Raw genomic sequence first — 14,171 nt, forward strand, 5'->3', positions numbered from 1 at the left:
AAGAAGGGAAGAGAAAGGAAAGAAGAACATAAGAAGCAAGGAAGAGAAAGGAGAGAAAAATAAATAGGAATTGTATACTCTCTCTCTCTCTCTCTCTCTCTCTCTCTCTCTCTCTCTCTCTCTCTCTCTCTCTCTCTCTCTCTCTATATATATATATATATATATATATATATATATATATATATATATATGAACAAATTGTACACCTCCTATGAATAGTCATCCATTCTTTTTATTGTCTTAAGTAATAAACGAATCTTAATTATCTTTTGTGTAATATATGAATATAATACTAGGATATTATATATAGTTATAATAATGTCATCATTACAGTAATAGATATTGTTGCCCCAGCCAGATTGTTTAATATTTTTAAGGATATTTTTTTCATGCCTAAAAAGCTATGCTTTATATATATATATATATATATATATATATATATATATATATATATATATATATATATATATATATATATATATATAGCTTTAGCTATATATGTACCTACAGTATATATTTTTACATGAAAGCAAATACATATTTGTATGTTTATATAGCTAATTGCTAATACAGAGAACACTTTTATGGAGGGATTTGTTCATTAAAGGTTTATTATAAGAAAGATTAAATTAAATAAAATAATAGCGGGATTTAAAGTGTTTCTTTATTGTTGTGGTGTGTGTGGAATAGACAGGCAGACAGGTATGGTAGTGTTAACTAAAGAACTAGAAAAATAGAAAAGATAGAAAAGAATACAGAAAGGACTAGACAAATAGGAAAATTTAAGAGTACTAGATAGATGAAGGAATGATGTGAAAAATAAGATATGTGAAACAGACAGACAGTATGTTGAAAGAAGAGATAAAGAAAAAATATTAGATAAGAGAAAAGAATGAAGGAAATTCGATAAATGTTAAAAGGATCAATATAAATAGAGAAGATAAAATTAATGAATTGACAAGGATAATAAACTATGATGAATATTAGAAGAAAAAAAAATGAGGAAAAGAAGAGAAACATGCATTAAATAAAATAAGTGACAAAGATAATTGGGGGCATAAAAAAGGACTTGATAAATATAAAAAGTAAAAATAGAAAAATACATAGAAAGCTGAGATAAAAAGAACGAGAAGAAAAAAATAAAATGACAAGATGAAGCACACACACAGAACATAGGACAGGAATTATGTTAGACTGGATAAGAGATTACTTGAAAGACAGATGAGAACTGTGATCAGAGATATATAATCATCTTCGAATAACATAAGTGGAGTGCCACAAGAATTAGTGTTAGCCCCCATTATGTTCTAGGTATATGTAAATGGCATACAGAATGGGGTGACCAGTTATTTTAATTTGTTTGCTGATGATGCAAAATTGCTAAGAGTAATAAAACCTGAGAGGACTGTCTGCTGCTGCAGGAAGATATAAACAAAATTTATGAGTGGAATAAGAATTGGAAGTTAGAATTCAATGCTAAGAAATGTTATGTAATGGAATTAGGAAAGTACGAGGACTGGTATGGAACTATATAATGGGAGAGGAAAAAAGATCTGGGAGTAGTTATACAAGAAAATCTGAACACCCAAAAAAACGTGATATTTGGATCATCATATAAAATTTTTACTAATTTTAGAGTGGCATTTTAATACTTGAACAAAGATGTAATGAAAAAAAATTATTACGAGCATGATACATCCAAAGTTGGAAATTTTTTCATTTATTTTTTAAATTTTTTATTACGGCCTATAGTGCCTGTAGGTATACTTGAAGAATATGGGAAGTGCTGTCCAGCTTCCATCCATTAGTGGTGCAGGCAATTTTATTTATATTGGTACCCATGTTAGGCCCCATATCACCACTCAAGTGCATCTTTGGTGTAACCACCTAGAACCTGGGTATCATGGTGACATGTAACTTTAAATCACTTGACAAATGACAAAGTTTCAAAGTGGTACATGGTGGGATTTGAACCTATGCATGGACGTCTACCCGCTCCCACACTCACCAACTTATCCACTACGCCACTGCCTCCCTATATGGAGCAGTGGTGTGGTCACCAAGTATGAAAAAAGTAAAGAAGATCAGAACAGATCCAGAAGATATATCTACGAAGATGGTGATAGAACTAAAGGACCTAACATATGAAGAAAGGCTGAAGGAAATGGGACTGCCAACCTTACAAAATAGAGATGAATGAGGAGACCTAATAACAATCTATAAAATAATAAATGGCATTGAAAAGATAGACAAGGAAGACCTGGTGCTGGTGACAGAAGAAACTGGAAGGACAAGAGGACATGCAAAGATTAGGATAATGTACTGTATGAAGGATATTAGAAAATACAGTTTTCCACATAGACCAGTGGAAAAATGGAATGCATTAAATGATGAAGTTGTTACAACACATAATGTGCATAACTTTAAAGAAAAATTGGATAAATGGAGACAGGACACTATGAGCCAGCTCTGCTCGAACCCTGTACAATACAACAACTAGGTAAATACACACACACACACACACAGTTGAAGCACAAGATCACATAGTAAGAAGCTGAGGAAGGGAAGATGTGTAAGAGATATTAAAAAGTATAGTTTCCCGCAAAGATGTGTTGAGATGTGGAACAGTTTGAATGAAGAAGTAGTGTCTGCAACGAGTGTGCATAGTTTTAAAGTAAGATCGGATAAGTGTAGTTATGGAGACGGCCACTTGAGCATAAAGCCCAGGCCCTGTAAAACTACAACTAGGTAAATACACAAACACACACACACACAGACAGGGCAAAAGGTGGTCTAGGTGATGACAAATTGAAAGAACTAAGAAATGAATGGAAACAGGAGCAAGAAGAAAAAGTAAAATTTTCAGAAGTGGTAAGGAGACAAATTCAGAACACAAAAGTCGCTGTAATAGAAGTTATCAAGGAAAAAGAAAATATGGTGTGGGATGCAGTGGACAAGAAAAAAAGCTTCGTGATTTATGGAATGAGGGAAAAGAAAACCCAAATAAATTCACAAGAGAACGTGAAGAAAGGGAAATGCCCAAAACTATTATCAAAAGAGTACAAGACGGCACAGAAGAATTTGACCAGGAGGTGGAGGAAGTGATTAGGCTGGGAAGATACAGTGAAGGGGTTAAGAGACCAATGAAGGTGAAAATGAGATCTCAAGTGGCTGTAGAGGAAATTATGGCAAGAAAAGGGAAGCTGGCCGATGATGTCGATCACAAGGAAATATGGATAAAAAGAGATATGAGCTTAGATGAAAGGGAAAAGGAGAAAGCGGTAAGAAGGGAAGCTATGGAAAAAATTGAGTAATGGACAGATAGAGAAGAAGAATTTTTACTGGAGGGTTCTGGATATGAGACTTAAAGATGTGGTACCTAAGCATATTGGAAGTTCGGGATTATTTGAAAGAGAAAAAGCCGTATGTAATGTGCATCGTTGAAACAAAACTGAAAAAAGACATCCATGTCAACTTTACGGAGGAGGGATATAATACCTAGAGGAGGGACAGAAAGGATAAAGGGGGAGGAGTGCTAATAATGGTTCATGATGATATATGTGTGGAGGATGTGCAATATGGTGAGGACAAGGTGGAAGTAATGGGAGTAACAATTAGAACAGAAGACTTGAAGAAAAGAAAAAAATTATAGTTACATATGTTCCACCAAAGACTAATACATGGTGATCAGAAGAGCATAAAGATATGCAAAGAGAGATGATAAAGTGCCTAGATAACATGATAAGAAGAGATAGAAGAATACTCTTAGTTGGAGACATCAACTGTAAAAAAATAAACTGGAGAGAGATGGAAGTAATGGATAATGCAGGACAGTGGAGTGAGAAAGTGTTACAGTTGACTATGGTTAATACAATGGATCAGTGGGTAGAGGAATCAACAAGGTACAGGGGAGAAGAAGAACCATCGTTGCTTGACCTAGTTTTCACAAAGAAACCAGAGTCAACTCCAGTCACACAATACCTTAGTCCAATGGGGAAAAGTGATCATGTGACATTAGAGATGTAAATGTAGGAGGAAGATAAGTTACAGAGAGGACTATAAAGGAGAGATTAAATTATGCAAGAGCGGATTGTGAAAAATTAAGGAGTTGTTTTGCTGATATTGAGTGGAGTAATATTATGTGCAGGAAGACTGTACAAGAGAAATATATATTCTTACAAAAATACTATGAAGGAGTAAAAAAGTTTGTTCCTGTGTATAGAGTTCCGAAAAAAATACATGCTTGGTACAATGCTAGATGTATACAAGCAAAAAAGGCAAAGGATAAAACGTGGAAGAAACTTTTAAATCAGGGAAATTACTATAATAGTCGGCAGTACAAAGATACTAGAAATGAATATGTTAGAGAAAGGAGAGAGGAAGAAAGAAAGTTTGAGAAAGATGTAGTGGATAAAAGTAAGGATGAACCCAAACTTTTCTACAAGTTTATAAATGGCAAAACAAAGAATAAGGAAACTGAAAAAATAATTAAAGAAGGGACGACATACCAAACACAGAAGGAAATGTGTGAAATCATGAATGAGAGGTTCAAAAAGGTATTCACTGCAGGAAGATGATTTCACAGAACCTAACAGGACATTGAATTGCCAAGGATTACAGGAGATTGCAGTGCACAAACAAGGTATTGGAAGATTACTGGATAAGTTTGAAGTCAGAAAAGCAATGGGACCAGATGGTGTATCAGGCTGGGTGGTAAAAGAATGTAAAGAGCAATATTGGATCCAATTTGGGAAATAATTAAAAGTTCAATAAATGAAGGGAAAGTTCCACTAGAGTGGAAGAGAGCCAACGTAATACCAATATTTAAAGGAGGAAAGGCAACTGAACCACAAAACTACAGACCAGTGTCACTTACAAGTGTCATAGGGAAGTTGTGTGAAATAATTATCAAAGAAAAATGGATTAAATTTCTAGAAGAGGAGCAAGTCATATCGAACAGACAATTTGGGTTCAGGACAGGGCGATCATGTGTATCAAACTTGTTAAGCTTCTACTCGAGTTATTGCAGGACTTGAAAACAGAGATGGATGGGTAGACACAGTATACCTGGACATTAAAAAGGCTTTTGATAAAGTCCTGCACAGAAGACTTCTTTGGAAACTAGAGTATATAGGAGGACTGTGTGGAACCTTGCTCGAATGGACAAGAGATTATTTGAAGGATAGGGAAATGAGAACTGTGATTAGAGATACATATTCATCTTGGGGTAAAGTAACTAGCGGAGTGCCACGAGGATCAGTGTTAGCCCCCATTATGTTTCAAATTTATGTAAATGACATTCACATTGGGATAAACAGTTATATGAATGTATTCGCTGATGATGCAAAGTTGCTAAGTTATCAAAACCAGAGAGGACTGTCTGCTGTTGCAGGAAGATTTAAACAAGATCTATGAATGGAGCAAGAAGTGGAAATTGGAGTTTAATTCCAAGAAATGCCACATAATGGAACTAGGAAAGAGTAAGAGAACACCAGCATGAAACTATTTGATGGGAGAGGAGCAAATAATGAAGACTAAAGAGGAAAAAGATCTTGGAGTGATCATACAAGAAAATCTGAGCCCTGATAAACACATGAACAAGATATCTGGACTGTCATATAAGATGTTGACCAATATAAGAGTGGCATTTCATTACATGAATAAAGATATGATGAAAAAAATCATCACAAGCATGATATGCCCAAGGCTGGAATATGCAGCAGTGGTATGGTCTCCGAGCTCTAAAAAGGATATAAGAAAACTGGAAAGGATACAGAAGATTGCTACTAAGATGGTGCCGGAATTAAAGGACCTCACATATGAAGAACGAATGAAAGAAATGGGACTGCCAACCTTACAAGATAGATGAGAATGGGGGGACCTAATAACAATGTATAAGATAATAAATGATATTGAAAAAATAGACAAAGAAGACCTGGTGCTGTTGATGGAAGAAGATGGAAGGACAAGAGGACATGAAAAGCAGATCAGGATAAGGCAGTGTGTGAAGGATGTTGGAAAATACAGTTATCCACACAGAATGGTGGAAAAATGGAATGCATTGGATAATGGAATTGTTACAGCACATAGTGTGCATAACTAAGGAAAAACTAGATAAATGGAGATATGGAGACAGGACACTATGAGCCCCTCTTGAACCCTGTACAATACAACTAGGTAAATACACACACACACACACACACACACACACACACACACACACACACACACACACTGCTACGGGAAGATTTAAACAAGATCTATGAATGGAGCAAGAAGTGGAAATTGGAGTTTAATGCCAAGAAATGTAACAATGGAACTAGGAAAGAGTAAGAGAAGACCAGTATGGAACTATCTGATGGGAGAGGAGCAAATAACAAAGACTAAAGAGGAAAAAGATCTTGGAGTGATGATCATACAAGAAAATCTGAGCCCTGATAAACACATAAACAAGATATTTGGACTGTCATATAGGATATTGACTAATATAAGAATGGCATTTCATTACATGAATAAAGATATGATGAAAAAAATCATCACAAGCATGATACGCCCAAGGCTGGAATATGTAGCAGTGGTGTGGTCTTCCAGCTCTAAAAAGGATATAAGAAAACTAGAAAGGATACAGAAGATTGCTACAAAGATGGTGCCAGAATTAAAGGACCTCACATATGAAGAATGACTGAAGGAAATGGGACTGCCAACCTTACAAGATAGAAGAGAACGCGGGGACCTAATAACAATGTACGTATAAGATAGTAAATGATATTGAAAAGATAGACAAAGAAGACCTGGTGATGTTGGTGAAAGAAGATGGAAGGACAAGAGGACATGAAAAGATCAGGATGAGGCAATGTGTGAAGGATATTGGAAAATACAGTTTACCACACAGAACAGTGGAAAAATGGAATGCATTGGATAATGAAATTGTTGCAGCACATAGTGTGCATAACTTTAAGGAAAAACTAGATAAATGGAGATATGGAGACAGGACACTATGACCCCTGCTCGAACCCTGTACAATACAACTAGGCAGGTAAATACATCTAACCTAATTATGGCTCTCTCTCTCTCAAAGAAAGAGAAAAAAGAAAATAATGCAAGTATAAAAAGCAAACATTACACTCTCTCTCTCTCACACACACACACACACACACACACACACACACACACACACACATAGCCAAATGCACCCAACATAACTTAACTGGCTATCTATCTCGCTCTCAGCTTATATTCGGTGTTCTCCAGCTCCTGTCATGAGTAATTCTCACTTACTAAATACTTGGGCTGAGACGGGCGAGTGGGCATTTGAGAGATTGTCTGCGTCTCCTTGTAGCTTCCTGGGCCTGTGCTTGCTCTTGTAGTTCACTGGACCACTAGTGAAGTGTGCTCTCTGGTGACATAGATTTTAACTACCTGAGACTATAGTTGTCCGTGATTACCTCAAAATGGTTACCTAGAAGGTAGGAGCGGAAATAAAAAATGCCACAGATCACCTCCAGACATTCCTTCTTTGTGGTACTGTAGTTCTTCTCTGAGGAGCTGAGAGTCCAGCTGGCACAGGCTATAATTCTCCCCTTCCTGTCTTGTTTCTGGGCAAGGACTGCACAACCCCAGGGGGCATATACGATGACATTTTCCAAGTAAGTGAAGTAGGTTTTCCATGTTAGGCCAGCCAGAACAGCATCCATCATACGAGAGAATGATGCAGGGCCGTTACATATGCCAAATGGTAGCACCTCACATTCCCAAAGCTGGCCATCACCTGTGCAGAAGGCCGTTTTCTTCTCCTTTTCCAGAATGGAAATTTTCCATTATCCACTCTGCAAATTTAACGTCGAGAACCAGCGGGAACCATGAAGAGCCTCCAGTATGTCATCGATATGCGGAAGGGGCTGGGCATCTTTCACGATGACAGTGCAGAGGCAATGATAGTCTACACAAAATCTCAGAGAGCCATCTTTCTTCTTGGCCAGCACTACTGTTTACCATTGCCAGTTGTAACACTTCTTCCTCCAAATGTTTCTTCCTAATTTACATGTTTAGAGCCCCCCACAAGTAGCAATCTTCTGTTCTTCCATAACATAATGTCCAGGTAGTTTAGCACTCCATTTTGCATTTCTCTGTGTACATCAAGCCTCCATGTATTACTCTTCGGTGGCACATATACAACTATGATGCTCCTTTTTTCTCTCCCACTGGTCCTAATAGTTATGCTTAAAACCTCTGCCAGTCCATCTCTGTACCATGCCTCCTCCACGTATATATCCTCTCAAGCCATTATCAATACTCCTCCTCCTGCTTTTCCCTTTCTGTCTCTCCTCCAAACATTATATCCCTGCTATTTAAAGTTCACTAGGATGTCTTCACTTAACTCTGTTTCTGTAATACATACTATGTCCGGTCCTTTTTCCAATATATAATCTCTTAATTGCAATCTTCCTGATGTAAATCCACCTATGACTCTTAATGCTTTCTTTCTCCTTTCCTGGCCAAACTCTTTCAACTTTGTCTATCAACTTCTACCTTTCCTTCTTGCTGGAAGTTTGCCTACATTCAGCCTGTTCCAAAAAAGGGTGACTGTTCTAATCTCCCACACTACTGTTCCATAGGTTTAATCTCTTGCTTGTCTGAAGTTTTTTAATTTAACCTGAATACTGTCATTTCACAAGGTGATTCTTCTGTCTTTCCTTACTGAGTCTTGGTCATCCTCTTTTAGAGATTTTGGTGAAACGTTTGCTGTCACAATAGACATATCAAAAACTTTTGATAGAGTCTGGTATAAAGCTTTGATCTCAAAACTGCCCTCCTACGGCTTCTATCCTTCTCTCTGCAACTTTGTCTCAAGTTTCCTTTCCGACTGTTCTATTGCAGCCATGGTAGATGGTCACTGCTCTTCTCCTAAATCTATTAACAGTGGTGTTCCTCAGGGTTCTATCCTGTCACCCACTCCCTTTATATTATTCATTAATGATCTTAACCAAACTTCTTGCCCTATCCACTCCTATGCTAATGATAACACCCTACATCTTTCCACATCTTTTCAGAGGTGACCAACCCTTCAGGAAGTCAAGAAATCACTCAGGGACACCATTTCTGATCTAAGATTTCTGAGTGGGGCACAGAAAACTTAGTAATTTTCAATGCCTTAAAAACTCAATTCCTCCATCTATCAACTCAACACAACCTTCCAGACAACTATCTCCTCTTCTTCAATGACACTCAACTGTCTCCCTCTTCCACACTGAGTATCCTTGGTCTGTCCTTTACTTATAATCTTAACTGGAAACTTCACATCTCATCTCTTGCTAAAACAGCTTCTATGAAGTTAGGCATTCTGAAGTGTCTCCACCAGTTTTTCTCACCCCTCCAACTGCTAATTCTGTACAAGGGTCTTATCCGTCCTTGTATGGAGTACTCTGGAGTACTCATAGTTTTATTAGATAAGGTGGAACCAAAAGCTTTTCGTCTCATGAACTCTCTTTCTCTGATTGACTGTCTTCAGCCTATTTCTCTCTGCTGAAATGTTGCATCTCTTTCTATATTTTATTGCTATTTTCATGCTAACTGCTCTACTGATCTTGCTAACTGCATTTCTCCCCTCCTCTTGCAGCTTCGCTGCACAAGGCTTTCTTCTTCCTCTCATCCGTATTCTATCCAACCCTCTAATACAAGAGGTAACTGGTATTCTCAATCATTCATACCTTTCACTGGTAAACTCTGGAACTCTCTACCTGTTTCTATATTTCCTTCTTCCTACAACTTAATTTCTTCTAAGAGGGAGGCTTTTGGCCAATTCTTTCAAATCTTTTAGGGAACCTACAGTTCCAGTGGGCTTTTTTTTGTTGCCTTTGGCAGATTTCCATCTTGTGAAAAAAAAAAAAAAAAAAAAAAAAGAAGAATACAGGGAAATATCTTAACTGGATGATGGAGTACTTAGCAGAAGGGAAATGAGGACAATGATAAGAGACACCTCATTCAGTTGGAGCATAGTTACTAGTGGGGTACCACAGGGTTCAGTGCTGGCACCAATTATGTTCCAAGTATATATCCACGATATACAAGAGGGTCTGACTAGCTACATAAATTTGTTTGCAGACAGTGCAAGAATTTAATACCAGGAAATGTCATGTAATGGAAATGGGTAAAAGTAATAGAAGACCTAAGTGGGAATATAAAATTGGAGAAGAGATTATAATGAAAAGACCTGGGAGTGATTATAGAAGACACCTCGAGTCCAGACAGACACATAAATCAATCATTTACTTCAACATATGAGATATTAACTTATATCTGGGTGGCATTCAATTAATGATAATAGTAAGGTGAAAGAGATCATAATCACAATGGTAGGACCTAGATTGGAATATGCAGCAGTGGTATGGTCACCATACAGGCAGAAGGACATCAGGAAACTAGAAAGAATTCAAAGGACTGCTATAAAGATGGTGCCAGAAATAAAGGATCTTCCCTATGAAGAGACTTAAGAAAATGGAACTAACAACTTTGACGGATGGACAGGAAAGAGATCTATTAAATGATGTATAAGTTAGTACACCATATGGAAAAAATAAATAGACAAGACCTGGAATCACTCACAGAAAATGGAGATAAACGAACGAGAAGACAGTCTGAGAAGATCATGAAAAGTCAGTGTTTGAGGGACATTAAAAAGTTTAGTTTTCCACATAGGACAGTGGACATCTGGAACGGATTAAGTGAAGAGATTGCAGCTGCTGAAAATGTGCACAAGTTTAGGGAAAAGTTGGATAAATTTAGATATGGAGACAAGTCACTATGAGCCCCACTCGAACCCTGTAATATACAACTAGATAGTATATACAAATTGGTAAATGGTAAAGCTTGAGTAACAACTAGAGCATATTTGTCAGACAAAGGTGTGAGAATAACAAAACAATTAAAATAATCAACACAAACTAGAACATAAAATCCTTAGTGATTGAAAGGTAACTATAAAAGGTCCAATGCAATTGTGTTAAAAGTACCAGTAGGAGTTGGATATCCAAACTTAGGAGGCGTATAAGTTTGTACACAGGAAATACATTGCACGTGATTTGTTGTATCAAGGCTCATTGTAAGCTAGTAGTAACCCTTACATGCCATGGTTAAAGATTTGACACACCCTGGATAACTAAACTAGGGAGCGTTATGAATCAGCTGTAGCACTGAAAGAACCAAGGAAGTGGGGATGACTGCATACTACCCCACCTGACAATCACAGAAAGATATAGGTAGGATCTATTTTAAAAGGGGGTACTGTAAGCTAAGGTGACAACAGGTACACTCATACTCACATACTAGAATAATACACAGCAAACTAAGTGACGAACATGAGGCACTGCCTTAACTGCCTGATGACAACTTAGTCTGGGTGACTGCACCACAGTGACTTGCCCCTGCTAGGCTCTCACTGCACTATTGGTGTTTTTATTTTTCATGTTCTTAGAACTTATATAATGAACTCTATGCAAAGGAAAAATAAATCAATTGTTAAAATTTTCTCTGGTGGCTTGAAAGCAGCATCAAGCATCTGGCAACTCACTATTAAGACCATCCATTAGATTAGAACCACTGGTCAACAATCACCTATTTTGAAAGGGATCATCTCATTCTGCTCCAGTAATATAAATAAATATCCATTGGTATGGATCACATTATGGATGGAGGAACAGAACTAACTGAAGGCCACATTGGAGTATTGTAGCTTTAAACAAAACAGAATGCAGTGAAGGAAACAGCAAGGATGATGGGGGTTATGCAATGTATATATATATAGATGTGGGTAAGAAAATTATGGGGAGGGGATGCTAACACAAGAAGGGGACAGAATGAGGACACAAGGCATTTGGGTGCATACTATTATGAAATATCAAAAGGATGCCCATGCTCAAATAATAGCATGAGGATTGTGAGAACAAAACACACTCACACACATCTGCTAGAATGATCCACTACTTCTTACACAACACTCCTTACATTCACACATGCTATTCTCTCAAAAAATCCCTCACTGCTCATATGCATCCAAAGCTTTGCTACATTTGACAAGAAATAATTAGAATGTGGATGACAATAAGTGTTATGAAGCACCGAGTTTGTCCCCCAAATTGTCCTATAATCATGGCAGAATTGTGTGCTATGGACAAGGAGTTATTCAATCTATATTCAAGACTGAATCATGATTCAAAGATTGTGTGTAAGTCCTTTAGTTCATCATGGCATGGGAAATTCATTATTTGCAAAAAAAATAAATAAATAAAATTAATTAATTAATAAATAAAAATAATAATTTAGAGATTTTCTGTGATTTCTTGGAAATATGTAATATCACCACTGTCATATGCAACAAAATATTCCTGCCCAATATGACTTTATGATTGCATGTTGGATTCATAAGAGGACTGGCTACCCAATTCCCCACTACAAGTATCTCGTCCATGGCTGAGAGCAGTGAGGTAGTGAGGGATAAATCTACATGGGGCAAAACCTATAAAATGCTGCCCCTGAAAGTAATAAAAATGTGAGATTGTTTATTATATCTATATATATATATATATATATATATATATATATATATATATATATATATATATATATATATATATATATACACAGTAAGGTCTCGGTTTACGTCAGAGTTACGTTCCTGAAACATGACGTAAGTCGATTTTGTACGTAACTCGAGTTTCCGTACATTTCAAAGCATATTATGGAGTTTTCAACCAATCATTGTTTATGGTCATTCAGGTAAGTTAAAGGTTATATTGTTATATTATTTACAAGTATGTAGGAATATGAAACACAAGCTTGTTTTTGTTGTTGATTAGGGCCACGAACGCGAAGGACTGCAGGTTGCAGAGAGGGTGGACGCCTGAGGCCGCCAGAAGGGTGGGCAGGTCGAATGTTGTGACGCCCAGGGTGGACAGCTGGGAGCGTAGTGCAGTGCGGTGGGAGTAGAAGCGTGGGCAGCGGGGCAGGAAATGCAATAGGAAAGGGCAATAGGGATCAGCAGACAGGCGCAGACGGTGCAAGTCAGCTGCGAGTGTCGTGTGGCCCAGGCGAAGGCTCGGAGTTGTTATTGTTGTGATGGGTGTGCGAGCCCTCAAGGTCGTCAACCTCCCGTTGTCATGGTAACGGGCTTCCCATTTTCTTCTTTCCTCCCTCACACACAGCTGCTGCCTCCCTTCTCATGTCTTTTAATTATGTCCTCTTTTTCTTGTAGCGTAATGGTTTTCCTTTTCTTAGCATCACTGCTGTCACTAAGAAGTTTTCTCTTTGGTGCCATTGAGCAAGATACTAAGAACTTGAGTCAGTAAACGCAGAAGTAGGATAACACTCTTGCCAGGGGCGACGGTGTGGTGGAACTGAGGCAGGGTGTTATTGTATTCAAGCGTGAGGTGGGCAGTGTGGCGGGCAACCACCAACAATAACAATAAATCCCGCACTTTACGATTTATAAATTTTCAATTTTTTTAATCTTAAATTGCCTTATAGTGGACTGATGTAACTACGAGTTTGACGTAACTCGAGACCGACGTAACCCGGGACTTTACTGTATATATATATATATATATATATATATATATATATATATATATATATATATATATATATATATATATATATATATATATATATATATATCATACATGAACTTAAAATCAACATTTTGTGTAACTTCAATTTTTTCAAAGTCAAAAATAATGGTCTGAACATCAACATTCTCGCTTGTGCCACCCCGAGAGAAATATGCCACCGGGGCATTCTCCCCACTTGCTCCTTACCACTATGCCAGTAACTGAGAGGCACAGGCAGAGGAGGAGCACCCTGAGCACTGCAGAACTGCAGGTAGCTTTCTGTGACAAAGGGAATAATTCAAAGCTGCAGACACTCATGGAACTTACTGATCTGTCTCCTTCATGTCTTGGGAAAGACGCCAGAAAGAAGGGGAAGCAAATACATCCCTAGTTTCTCTAAAGTAATATAATGCTTTTTTATTTTTCTATCTGAACTGTTTTCATTCACCTGTGGTCTTGTAATTAACAATATCTTACACATCCATCAGTGCTAGTGTTAACAAGTTTATGGGTATCATATATTTATGTTTCCTAATATTATTTGTGTTAGAGGACAAAGAGTCGGAAGAT

The sequence above is a fragment of the Portunus trituberculatus genome, chromosome 40 (genome assembly GCF_017591435.1).
Source record: "Portunus trituberculatus isolate SZX2019 chromosome 40, ASM1759143v1, whole genome shotgun sequence".
In the NCBI taxonomy this organism is placed as follows: Eukaryota; Metazoa; Arthropoda; class Malacostraca; order Decapoda; family Portunidae; genus Portunus; species Portunus trituberculatus.